At 47.6% G+C, this 12,435-nt stretch overlaps 1 protein-coding gene across 1 annotated transcript in view; it reads right to left on the bottom strand.

The window, feature by feature from the left end:
• LOC144256953 (phosphatidylinositol 4,5-bisphosphate 3-kinase catalytic subunit delta isoform-like) overlaps positions 1–9,928 on the bottom strand; it is a 34,424-nt gene extending 24,496 nt beyond the window's left edge. The window contains exons 1-2 of the mRNA XM_077802880.1: positions 9,841–9,928; positions 3,647–3,724 (exon numbers count right to left, since the gene is read on the bottom strand). The gene's annotated coding sequence lies outside the window, so the exon portion shown is untranslated. The remainder of the gene's footprint in view (positions 1–3,646; positions 3,725–9,840) is intronic.
• Between the last annotated feature and the right edge of the window lie 2,507 nt (positions 9,929–12,435).

Here is a 12,435-nt window from a genome sequence, read left to right as displayed (position 1 = left end):
CTGGTGCACTTGGTATGTGGGGCAAGCACTGCTATCCCTGTCACCTACATCCCAGTGCACATCCCCATGCTGTGCCAGCCTACAGAATAGGCATCCTAAACCACCAAGACTGCTTACTTTCCCACACTCTGATCAGGACATGGGATCAACAGGCTGCCACTGAAAGAATTCCCCACGCAAAGACACTTCACCGGGAGAATTCCAATTTTATTGCAAAAAGCTGTGTGCTTATATAGAACTAAAGGGGAGATGGTAGGGCTTAGATAAATGGCAGGACACCCGTTTATTGGCAAGTTCTTCCAGATATCAGTTCCCGCGCCCAGGAATTAGTTCTCATTGGGGCTAAGGTTCCCGCTAGCGAGGTTTAAAATTGGGGCCAGTGGGAGAATTCACAAGGGCGGGAACTTTTCGCGCCACTGCAGAGAAGAAGAAGGTAGGAAGAAGAAGTCCTTAGACGCCATGTTGGGGTTTCTCTCTGGGGTACGGCTGCTGTTTACACTTTTCCCAACAGCCACAGATTCTTCCAGCTCTTCAAATAAGAACAACAACTCCTGCCCACCCCTGGGACCTGGTCTCCCACCATCCTCTTCTCCCTGCTCCCTGTTCTAATCACACACCAGCTTCACCACCCTTCCCTGACTGAGCCTCTGCTGTTGCTGTCCACTCTGCACAAACCTTTGCACCAGGCCCACCACCACCTCCTGATGGAGATGGCTAGCCCAACAGACTCCTGGGTGTGACCCATCTTCCCAGCGATGATGTCTGCCTGCCTATTCACTCCCATGTCCCCAGCACCCAGCACCCAGGCTGAGCAGGCTCCAAATGTATACTTCTTTGAATGAAAATTTAATAAAAGAATTTTCAGCAGATTTCCAACAAGAGCCATTAAAATCCAAATATGATACCTCCTATCAAACCGAGTACCCTATCAAGGAATTTCCATCTGGTCTCCTGTTGGGATTCCTAATAAGGAAGTGAGTCACTTTGGAATTCACACTGTTCTTTGATCTGCAAGACCTCAAGCAAAATTTCAAAATACAAACTTCTTTCTGTGTATTCCGTGTGGGGTATAATTTGTGCTGCATGTATTTAAACAGACTCCCTTATGTAGTCTCCAAACTGCAGGGGCAGGGGCAGTCTGGCGTGTGCCTCATTTAACCCTAACGGATCTTGCCAGGAGAGGACTGCAATATAAACCTGCTCATCCCTGTCTACCTGTTGTTCTGAGCGCAGGGGCTCTGCCCTGAAGGGAACTGCTATTAGCTGAAAGGCACTTTCCGGTATGTGGCGGAAATAGGGAGGGCAGAGATGCTGGGAGGGGAAGGTCACACCTGTCAAAACAGCAGCCCCTGGTAATTTCCAGAGAAAAGGGAACAGGAGGGAACTACCCAGCAGGATGATAAGAGATTCATTTACCAGCAATCTGGGAAAATACATCTGATCCCTGAAAGCATTATTTTGAAAAGCAATTTTCACAGAGATTTAATTTATGACAGGAAAAATAAAAAAAAATAAATAAAAAAGGACGGCAGCACTTAAAATAGCCCAGGAATCCATTCCGATGCCAGTTAGATCAACAAATCCACTAACATAAGATTATTTTCTAACGTACCTGGAAAAAAACTGGAGCTCACATATTATCAGGCTTAACACAGCACAGGAAATCATTTTCTACTATGAGATCAAGGGTTGTATCAAAACAGTAAACAAATCACAGCCATACCAGTGAACAACAAGAGGAAAAATCAACTTTTAAAAAATGGTAATAATAATAAAAATAATAGCCGTACCCTCCACCTCTTTTCTTATCCAGTGACAATGTCAAAGGTTCGGGTGAAGCTATATGTTCAAAGCCTGTTTTTAATGCCCACCTGTTGTGTTGTCAAAAGAAATGGGCATTGACCTGCCTGTCCTTATCCCTCAGGGCTTTTGCAGGCCAAAATGGACACCCCTTCAATTTTGCCCAGACTGATGGATGTGGATTGCTCTAGAAGAAAAACAGAACCCAGAGTTGGCACACATTTGGCAGTGAGACACACTTCCCAGCTGGGGAGGGCGAGACGGCAGGGAGAAGGCAGCCACAGGGGCTCCAGTGGGGTTCCCTAGAGATGGGGGCCATGGTGCCTGCACAGAACTGGGGAGGGCTCTAATGGGGAGGGGACAGAATCCGAGGACAACAAAACCTGGCTGGAGTCCTGGCTCTGGTGTCACCTGGATGGCTGTGAGCAAGGCACTCGCCTTCTTATACCACACAGAGCCCTGATGCCCACTCCCCCCCCAAGTGTGGGCTGATTTGCCCTGTGCCGGCACAGAGGGCAGCAGAGGCTGTGCTTATTCTTTTCATTTTTTAAAATATTTGTAGTTGTAAATGGACATAATACCTTTATTTTGTTCACTTAGTTTTTTTATGTGGTGCTGGGGATAGAACCCAGGGCCTCACACATGTTAGGCAAATACTCTACCACTGAGCCCCAGGTATTCAGGTGTTTATCTCCAAAGGCCCAAAGGGACATAGGCATGTTTTGATTCTCCCTTCACTTGCCCGGTCATGCCCCTCCAGCCCTCCATTCCCACCCCCTCTACCCACCCCACACCACTTCTCTCTGCAAAATACCAGCTGACATGCACAAGGCCCTGGCTTTGACCTCTAGCATCCCAGAGGGAAAAAATAAACACCACTTTGGAAATTCAGATCCACAGTGAGAAATCAAGGTGTCTTTAGATCCTGTAAGAACCATGATTTGTTCTCTCCTCAGAAGCCACCAAGGTACTTGGTCCTTCCAACAAATTAAGGCCGCTTGGGGTGAAGATCTCACTTCACCTTGCAGCCTGCCATGGCCTCTGTCCCCAAGCTGGCATGTACTCTGCCCTCATCCTTCATGAGAACAAGGTGACTGTCACAGAGGATAAGATCAATACCCTTGTTGAGGCAGGTGGTGTAAATGTTGAATCTTTTTGGCCTGGTTTGTCTGCAAAGGCCCTGGCCAATGTCCACACTGGAGAGCTGCATTTGCATCATCAGGGCTGGTGAGGGCGCTGTAGCAGCAGGTGCTGTGTCAGCAGGTGGTCCTTCACCTCATCCCTCTGCCCCAGAGAAGAAAATGGAAACCAAGAATCCAAGTGTCAAGCATAAGCTTTGGTCTATTTGACAGCTCTTAACATTTTCAATAAAAAGTTGAACTTTGCTCTTTGCTAATTTGAAAAAAAAAGAAAGAAAGAAAAAAATAGCACCATGGACTGGAGAGTCTATAACATTAATCCATGAATGATTTCTAACCTTCTTAAAACAGGCCCAAGAAGATTTGTGGATGACACACTCATCAATACTCATAAAACTCTCAGCATTATTCATGCACCCTGTCACCCACATCATGCATGTCCTGTCTCCCCACATCCCACACCTCCCCCTGCTTGCATTCCACCTTCGTACCAAATTCCCTTCAACTCTGGGTTCTGCAGTTTTCCCAGGTTAACTAGTTCTCACACACGAACAGCCTAGGAGGCTTATTCTATCTAGGTCATTTTATCAGTAAAAACACGTATTAAAACTTCATCAAAAAGTTTCGTCTCCTAAGCCCCCTGGAGAAGACTGAGCCATCAAAGACAGAGTTCAGAAAATGAAATAAAGAAAGTAAATCCAACTTACACAAGGCTCGCAAAATCAGTTATCTAGTTTTTGGCATGCAGCTAGATAACATTCTGGACATACTTCAATTTCATTCATCTGTAAAACAAAAATACATTAGAATATGTCAACCAGGAGCCTCACATCTGGGAGGCCTTCATAAATTCTTGATGGTTTTTTTTTAAGTGTTTATGCTTTTATTTGAATGTTTTGGGGTGATTTGGCTCTTTGCTGGATTTGGTTTTTAAGACAGTTCTTGCTGTGTTGCCCAGGCTGTCCCTGAACCCTGGGCTCAAGGAATCCTCCCACCCCTGAGGAGATGGGACTGCAGGCTCATAGTTTGCTTAATGATTTTAATGATTTGGGACACAGTGGGAACACCTTGGAAATAGATCCAACCTTGGCACCACCATCACATTCTGGACCAAGGACGCCCCAGGTATCCAGCCCAGACTCTCGCCCCACAACAGCGCATTCCCCACGCGGGACCCAGAGCCACAGAAATCTCAACTTGCTTCAAACGCTTCCAGAGACTTCCCTGCACTGGGTCTGCAGGCAGGTTCCTCACCCCTCCCCCGCCCCAGGAACTTGGCAAGGTCTGTGGCATTTTGGATTGTCACACTTGGGGGGGGGGGTGCTGCTCCCTTGACCAAGAGTTCCCGGGCCCCCAATACCAGTCATGCCAATTTGAGAAACTAACAATGAAACCTAAATGCCTGAAGCACCTCAAGGTCACGTGCACCCTGGACTCAGCTCCCCTGGTACCAGCGCCACTCTCCAAGCCCTTCTGGCTGCTCTGTCCCCCAACACATCATGTTCCACTTCCATTTCTAATCACACCATCCCTACTTTATTTCCAGTGACAACAAACCAAAAATCCAACTCCTTTCCTGTCCCTTTCCTGCAGAAGACAGCACACTTTTTGAGTAACTTCCGGACTCAGAATATACAGCCAGGAAGCTCCTTGATCCAACTTCACTGCCACCATTTCCTAGCTTCATATTCCCTGATCCTCCCCTCTTCTTTGTAAGGAAAAGGGTGCCATCGGTTCCCAACCCCAGGGTTAATAAAAAACACGGAATGAGCCAGATGACACAGTATCCACACAAGTGAACAGCTGTCGAAGACTTGGGGACTGGTGGCCTTCTGAGTGCTCGCTGAGGATCGACTCAACAATGCCCAATGAGGGGAGATTTTTCTTATCACCATTTTTCAGGAGGAGAAAATGAGGCCCAGAGAAGTTGAGGAACCTGTCCAAGGGCCCAGCACCAAGGTGGCAGGGTCAGGAAGTAAACCCAGGCAACTAGGCTCCAAAGCCCTGAAGCTCCCCCACTGCATGGTGAGCTGCTGCTACTGTCTCCCACGTTAGCAGTCCCGATTTTCTCTTTATCACCTATCACCATGCCAGGGGCCACTTACTGAAAACCGGTTGACTTAATAGGTGACCAAAGACATAAGTGAATGAAGAGAGGGGGCATCTTCTCCCACTCTACTCAGCTGCTTGGCTCTTCCAGAGGCACAAGGCATACAGCCACCTGTCATCCAACAAAGGCAAACTGGTGACCATAGTGAGGGAAGACCACCACTGAGCTGCTGTGTGAGGTGTAACAGCTCTTCTGGAAGACAACCAGGAAGCATCTACCTAGCCCTCTGCCGTGTTCACATCCTCCGACCTGGTCACAGTGTATCTAAACATTGTGCAAAGTGACCACCAGAAGCAGGTGGGGCACTCCAAGACGGTGGGGCAATGGCTTGCATCATCACCTTAGGTAAAGTGCTGTCACAAATAAGTTCCACTCAAATGACAAAAAATGTCCGTGGATACTATGCAGCCATGAAAAATTCAGTTCTTCCCATTGTTCAATCACCCAGAAAATAGAAAGTACTCAAACTTCAGGTGAAAAGGCAGTTTAGAAAATCTTACTTTCTCGCTCTGTGGACATGCACAGAAGCATGTGCCTCATGGATGCTCCCCAGCCATCCCAGGCAGGTCCGCTTAGGAAGGAAGGGACAGACGCACAAAGATGGGTCTGTTTCTATTCTTACAAAGGGATCTGGTAAAGAATGCCACTCCCTGTCACTCTGGTTGCCATCTTGTCCCACCACACCGAGTCTCAGAGCTCACAGACCCAACAGGTCCAGCATAGCCTGTGGGGGTCCATAGGACAGCTTCTCCAGGACACCCTGGCCACCCTACGGAACCTTTCACACAAGCCTCATCTTCAGGAGGACAGAAAGGACACTGACTCCAAGCCACAGGCTGTGCAGCCAGGGCCAGACACAGCAAGCTCTAGTGACAACCAGGAAAAGAGCTCAGAACCCTGGCGGTGGCCAGAACCTCAGGGAGAAAACCAAAGAGGAGCATCTTCTCCCTGAGGCCACCGGGAGGCAAAGGTGCTCATCACACCATGGCCCCTCTCTTGTCGCCTTCACTTCCTTCAAGATACAGGGACGTGGTCGGCCCCTCAACCAAGCCCACGGTGGCCACGGTTCCCCACCTTGCCTTCAGATGCCAGCACCCTGCTCTGGACGGGTTTACAGGTTGGCAGGAAACACATACCTCGTGTTCACAGATTTTGATGACTATTTTTGCTATTTGCGTGAATTTGTGATTTCCTAGGGGAATGAGAAAATAGGATTAATTCTACTGGAAACACTGTAACACCCCGCCTTGCAGTTAGATGTCCCCTGACAACATTTAGCTCGCTTTCCTCCAGCAGCTGACCAAAGTTTCTGCTTTCAAATGTCAGTTCCAATTATCTGCCCTTCAAGACCAACCAGTCTTTGATGCCTCAAGGTCATTTCCAAAACCAAGCAACTGGTATGGCTTTCCTCAGATCATGGATTAATATCTGAAAAAGGTTTTATCTTCTACAGGCTCAAAAGTCCCAGAGAGGAACCTTACTGTACCTGTCACCCCAGACTGCAGCAACCCAAGAAGGCAGCCGGGACGTCACCACATGGCTGGGCCAGGGGCTTCCAAAGAGTCCTCCAGGAGTCCCAGCAACAAGCAGGGAAGAGCATTCAAGCTCAATTATCAACTAAGACAAGGTCAGGTTCTTCCACCAGGATACTCATAACAAAGCAGAGACCTGGACAGGTCTAACCCAAATCCTCACCTTTGCTCTAAAGCAGGGGATGAAATGGTTAAAAAGTCATGTTTTCTTTGACCCTTCGAATATTTTCAGAAGTTTGACATTTGTTGACAAAGAGATTTCACACACACACACACACACACACACACACACACACACACGTGACCTAGATATTCAACTCCTTAGGTCTGATGACCCTGTAACCAACAATCCCCAGGAGCTACCAACAGCAGCCTCTCCAAACAACCAGAAGTCCCTGCTCCCCTCGCCTCACTGGCCATCCCTGTGGCTGCTAGTCTTCTCCTTCACTCTTACCCCACTCACTCTCTCACATGCTCGATGGGCCTCTCTGTGCTCACTGCCCAGTGCCTCCCCTATCTCCTGGCCCTGTGGCTGAGGAGTTGACAATGCAGTATGCGGGCTCCTGCTAAGGGAGCTCCCCTGGAATGCTGGCTGAGGGTCTGCACTGGGCCACTCTTTCACAGGGAACAACAGTCAGACCCACCCTTGGAGGAGTCACCTCCGGGTGCAGAGATCAAGCACATACAAACAGCACCACTCGGGAATCGTGGTGATGCAGCCAGGCCAGTAGAGAGCCCAGGTCAGAGACCTCCAATGGCCTGGGGCCTCAGGAAAGGAGTCTTAGAGGCCAAGAGGCTGAGTCACAGGGAAGGCCAGGGAGGTAGAGGCAGGTGGAGGGTCAGCAGCAGGCACCACCGAGCACAAGCACAAGCTGACCTGCAGACCAGGGCACCAGGTGGGCAGGACAGGGAGACCTGCCCAGCCAGAGGCAGACAGAAAAGAAACTTAAGGAAGGTGCCCAGAGGAAAATCAGTGGAAATTCTCCTCAGTTCTGGCCAGAAGGCTCCATCCTCCAAATCCATGAACACAACCGTCAGCACTAGATCCAGCACATCAAGGACACCGGCAGTGAGCCACAGAGTGCAACAGCCCAGCTTCTGAGTGAACAGTCAGCGGGTTTCACCCTAACACACAAATCACTGTGAAGTTCATGAAATGATGACTCAGTTCCTGGCCATGGGGAAAAGGCAAATCAAAACCCCTGGTGACATAGGAGACATTTCACGTCACCCAAGAATGGCCATGTCAAAAAGCTAGGCAGGGCCAGGATGTGGGGCAGCTGGACAGCACATGCCCACCCGTGGAGCACACTGACATGAGCCCTGTGCACACACACTTGGACAAGAGTTCTCCTGAAGCTAAGATGACCCACTCGATGGTCCAGCACCAGACATCCAAGAGCCACAGGCACACCTGCCCAGACCATGGGCAACACAGGAGTCCCAGCAGCTTCCTCCACAACAACCCAAAGATGGAACTCCAAGACAGAGACCGCAGGATCATCCATCATTAACCAGGGGAAGGGACCGAGCGCGGCATGCTGATCAGGTGAAAGATCACCTGGCAACAACAAAAGCATGATCCTCGGTCATGCCAAATCCCAACACAAGGTGTGCGCCCTGAAACTGAGAGCACCCCCAACCTGTCCATCTGGAACTCTAGGCCACGGAGGGATAGCGGAGCTCCAGCAGAAACAGGAGATGGACTGAAAAGCCTCCACCTGACCTGAGGTGTGGACCTGCAACCGTCCAAGTCACTGAAAGTGCTCAAGTCACTGAACGTGCTCATGAACCTGTGCATTTCTCTGACATTTCCACCTTTCAATTACGGAGTTTTGAGATGACCGTCAGAGCGCAAACCGCACATCATGGAGCAGTGGACATCAGCTCATGCCTTACCATGCAGGTCGCACTGGCCTCGTTCACATGCCACGGCCATGTGCACACAGTGTCCTTGGTCACCTGAAGCCTGATGCTCCACTCTGCAGCCAGGCTCTTTGCGAGGGGCAGCAGAGTGCACACCAGGCACGGGGTGCCCTCTCTAAGCACCACTCGCCCACTCACACCCCATTATAAATGATGAAGTTGTGCAAGATCCACTTGGCATCAGCTAGGAAGGCCTCTGTGCAGCCGTACATTTTCTTTTTAGTGTTCTAAGAAGAGAAGCCACGGGGCACAGAAAGCAGTGGCTCCATACCCAGCAGAACCACTTGCTCCTCACCCCATCTTCTCACCACCACTCACCAAATTGATTAAGGCTCATCCACTCATTTCTCATGATCCTGGGAGATCTATGACCCAATTTTAAAAAATTCACCACTGAATTCATCACAAGAACTTGAATTTTGTCATCTTAACGCAGCTGTCATTTGTTAAAAGGTTCCTTCCTAGAAGAGGTTGATTTCTCTCTTTGTATTTATTATAAAGACAGGTCTCACATGAGCCTCCTGAAAACTCAAGGAAGCACACATCACCATCCCCACTTCACACAACACTATGCCAACAGTATGAAAAATGTATCCTCTTCTTCTTTGGTGGGACTACTAGGGAAGAACCCAGGGGCACTCTACCACTCAGCCACATCCCCAGTCCTTCTTTTCATTTTTATATCATTTTGAGTCTGGGTCTTACTAAGTTGCTGAGGCTGGCCTTGAATTTGCAATCCTCCTACCTCAGCCTCCTGAGTCACTGGGATGTCAGGTGTGCACCAACACACCCAGCAATGTGTCCTCTTCATAGATACTTTTCATTACCCATATTGAGATCAGCACCATGGTGGTGTGCACAATCTAAAGTGTTACAAATATAATTTTCACCATGGAATTTTAGCATGAACTTGGAAAAACACCTTCAGGCATTAACAAAATAGCCTTATCGTCTGAGAAGCCAATTCTAAGAAACCACGTCCTTATTGCTAATCTGGAGGTTTCCTAGCGACTTAAATGTTCTCTTCTTCCTTCCTGCTGCTCTCATTAGCACCTCCAAAAGAAAGAGAAGAGGACATAAGGCTCAAATTGATCAAATTACTAATTCCTAGAAGTGTGGCTCTTTCAAGTAGAAGCTGGAATCACTCCCAGAAGAGCAGTGAGCACATCTCCCAGGACACCCTCATCCTCTGGAAGGACGTCACAGAGGAAACAAAGTGAGAGGACCAAGAGTTCTTCTCTCCAAATAAAACTGATCTAACTTGGAAGTGAGGAGCTGCCTTGGCATCTCCACATCCGGGGCCAAGACAGGAGGCTCTGAGACGGAGACCAACCTTTTCCAGTGTACAAAGGTCCATGGGGTGGATAATATATTCTGTGTAGTCGGGATACTGTTCCAAGGGAACGGGCTTCTGGAATGCATCTGTCTGTAAGAGAAAAGGTACATATGCACAGGCCAGGAAGACCATACTCCAACCAACATGGGATTGAGAAGCTGAAGAGAACCTCTCCAAAACTGCCAGGAAGGAGGCCATAGGCAGCTCCACTGGCCACCATCCCAGGCTGCCTGGATGTTGATAATCCTGGGCCCAGATGAACTGTTTGGGGTTTTGTTATTTGCTTTACTATCAACATACACCCAAGTAGCAGGTTCTGTCCCCTTCCAGTGAGGCTGAGAGTCCCAACACACCAGGGGTCACTTTAGAGCTAGGCCACACCTAGAGGGACTCATCACCACCTAAAGATGACACATCAGAAAAAGTCTTTTGGGTGCCAACAGATGTTTCTGATACGATGGGAAATCTAGACAGTGAGGTTTTGTTCCTGTTTTCAGAGGTCAAATTGCCTTCAGTACAAGAAGTGTGCAAAAAGTCTTTACCTTCACCCATTTGCTTAAGCTCTAACTTGACTCAGCTCAAGATGGATGGGTAGGATTTATTTAGCAATTTTTTTTTCTTTTTAAATCCAAAGATTTAATTAAATACCAAATTATACCCAAGCAAAGAATCGGGACAGATTTCCTTTTGCAATCACCTGTGTTCACTTCAATCCAGAATGAAAGTTTGACCACTGTAAATTTAGAAAATGCTCCAGAGCAGGGGTATGGCTCATGGGAAAGGCACTTGCCTAGCGTGTGCCAGGCCCTGAGTTCCAGAATGGAGATTTCAACAAAATCAGTGACCTTACACCAAACAGAGTGAGAAAGTAAAAGCTTTCTTCTATGTGTCCTTTGGTTTAAAACTTGACAGAGTTGACAAATCTAAACACTCCGTCTTTTTGTAAATAGTCATCAAGTTCAATCACTCCACAGTTAAAAAAAAAAAAAAAAGAAGTTAAAAGATTTTTTCTTATGGTTCCAAGGATTGAACCCAGGGCCTCACACATACTAGGCAAGCTCCTTCCCTGCCCCAAGATGTTTTGTTTTTTAACTAAACTAAAGCTACTAGCACAGTTTTGCTTCCATCAATTGAGATTTAATTCAAGAGGTAAATAGGTAACTAATTCAATATCTAATTGGCACATCTTAAATTTTTTCATCATAACAAATTTCAGAATATCTCAATGCAAAACTTTTATTTGTTTAAAGAAACAAAACCATAGTGGTCACTAAAAGCAGTGAGATACTCGGCTACTGCATATGCAGTTGACTTAGAAAGCAAATCATAAAGGAGGGACCCATCCTTAAGATTCTTTAGATTCATCTGGAGGGAGACAGAGTCATAATATGTCCATTGTATCATCATATTATTTTTGACAGAAGACATTCCTCTGCCATTTTCCTGAAAACTATCATAATAATAACAGACACACCTAGGGTATGGCAGGCACTCCCAGCAGGGTGCCATGTGAGGGCACAGCCAAGCCTGGCAGCCTTGCTGTCATACAGTTTCCAAAAGTAGGAAAGGCTGTTCAGCAGAACTCATTTCACAATTGACGGAACTAACCAGATTCTCACCCATTATGGAAATCCCCCTGGTTCCACACCAGACCTCAGTTATAAATAAACAGGGATGTCCTCCTCTCCCTGAAGCAGAATTCCATCCATGCTGAGGGAAGGAGCACACAGCCCTCAGGGTCAAGAGGCTGTGAAGTTCTACTTCTCAACCCATCAGGACTTTAAGGCCCCACTGACTACTGAACCTCTTGTTATTTCCTGACTAATCTCTTTGGGGACACGGAGAGCTCACTACAGAGAACTCACTGAATGGCACCGTACCTGATGTTTACTTGACAGATTTAAAATGGGAACACACAAGACAAGTCCAAAGAGCCCGGAGAGGGATCTGAAAAGCAAAGCTGACGAGCAATGCGGAAAGCTGCTAACAGAACTAAACGGAGTCTTATCTTCATTTACGCTTACATCGGCGGACCAATCCTCTTACCCCTGGCTGTTTCATTTTTTGAATGGCAAACTTGAGCAGGTAGGAGAGGTGTTCAATGGTGAGCATTGTCGTGGCTTTGCTCTGGGTCTCAATGCACTCTGCTACTGTAATCTTCTACGAGTCAAAAATCATACGCACACATCTGGTTAGAAAAAAGAAAATCACAGAGCTACGGGTTTTTCTCCTTCTACTTTTTCTTTTCTTTTCTTTTTTTTAACATACACATAAAAAGAGATTCCCATCTAAATGTGAATAGCTGTTTCCCTTGGCAAGGACTCCAATCTACCAGACCAAAATATACTGGATCTGTGGGAAGACATTAGAAAGCAACCAGCCCACTGTCTACCTTACAAGGAAGTGTCTCCAGCTCAGAGAGGGGACAGGATCTGGGGGGGGTTGGGGGAGATGGGAATCTGGAAAAGCATCCTTATCCCAACCTTGGTTCTCAAGGAGGGGATGTGAATGGGAAGGTCACCGATGCATTTGGGGGGGGATCTCCTCCCAAGATGATCTGTCATCAGCTGCTTATCTCGAGCCCCTTGAGAC

Source organism: Urocitellus parryii, chromosome 9 (assembly GCF_045843805.1).
Source record: "Urocitellus parryii isolate mUroPar1 chromosome 9, mUroPar1.hap1, whole genome shotgun sequence".
Taxonomy (NCBI): Eukaryota; Metazoa; Chordata; class Mammalia; order Rodentia; family Sciuridae; genus Urocitellus; species Urocitellus parryii.
This window is presented reverse-complemented; position numbering and strand designations above follow the sequence as displayed.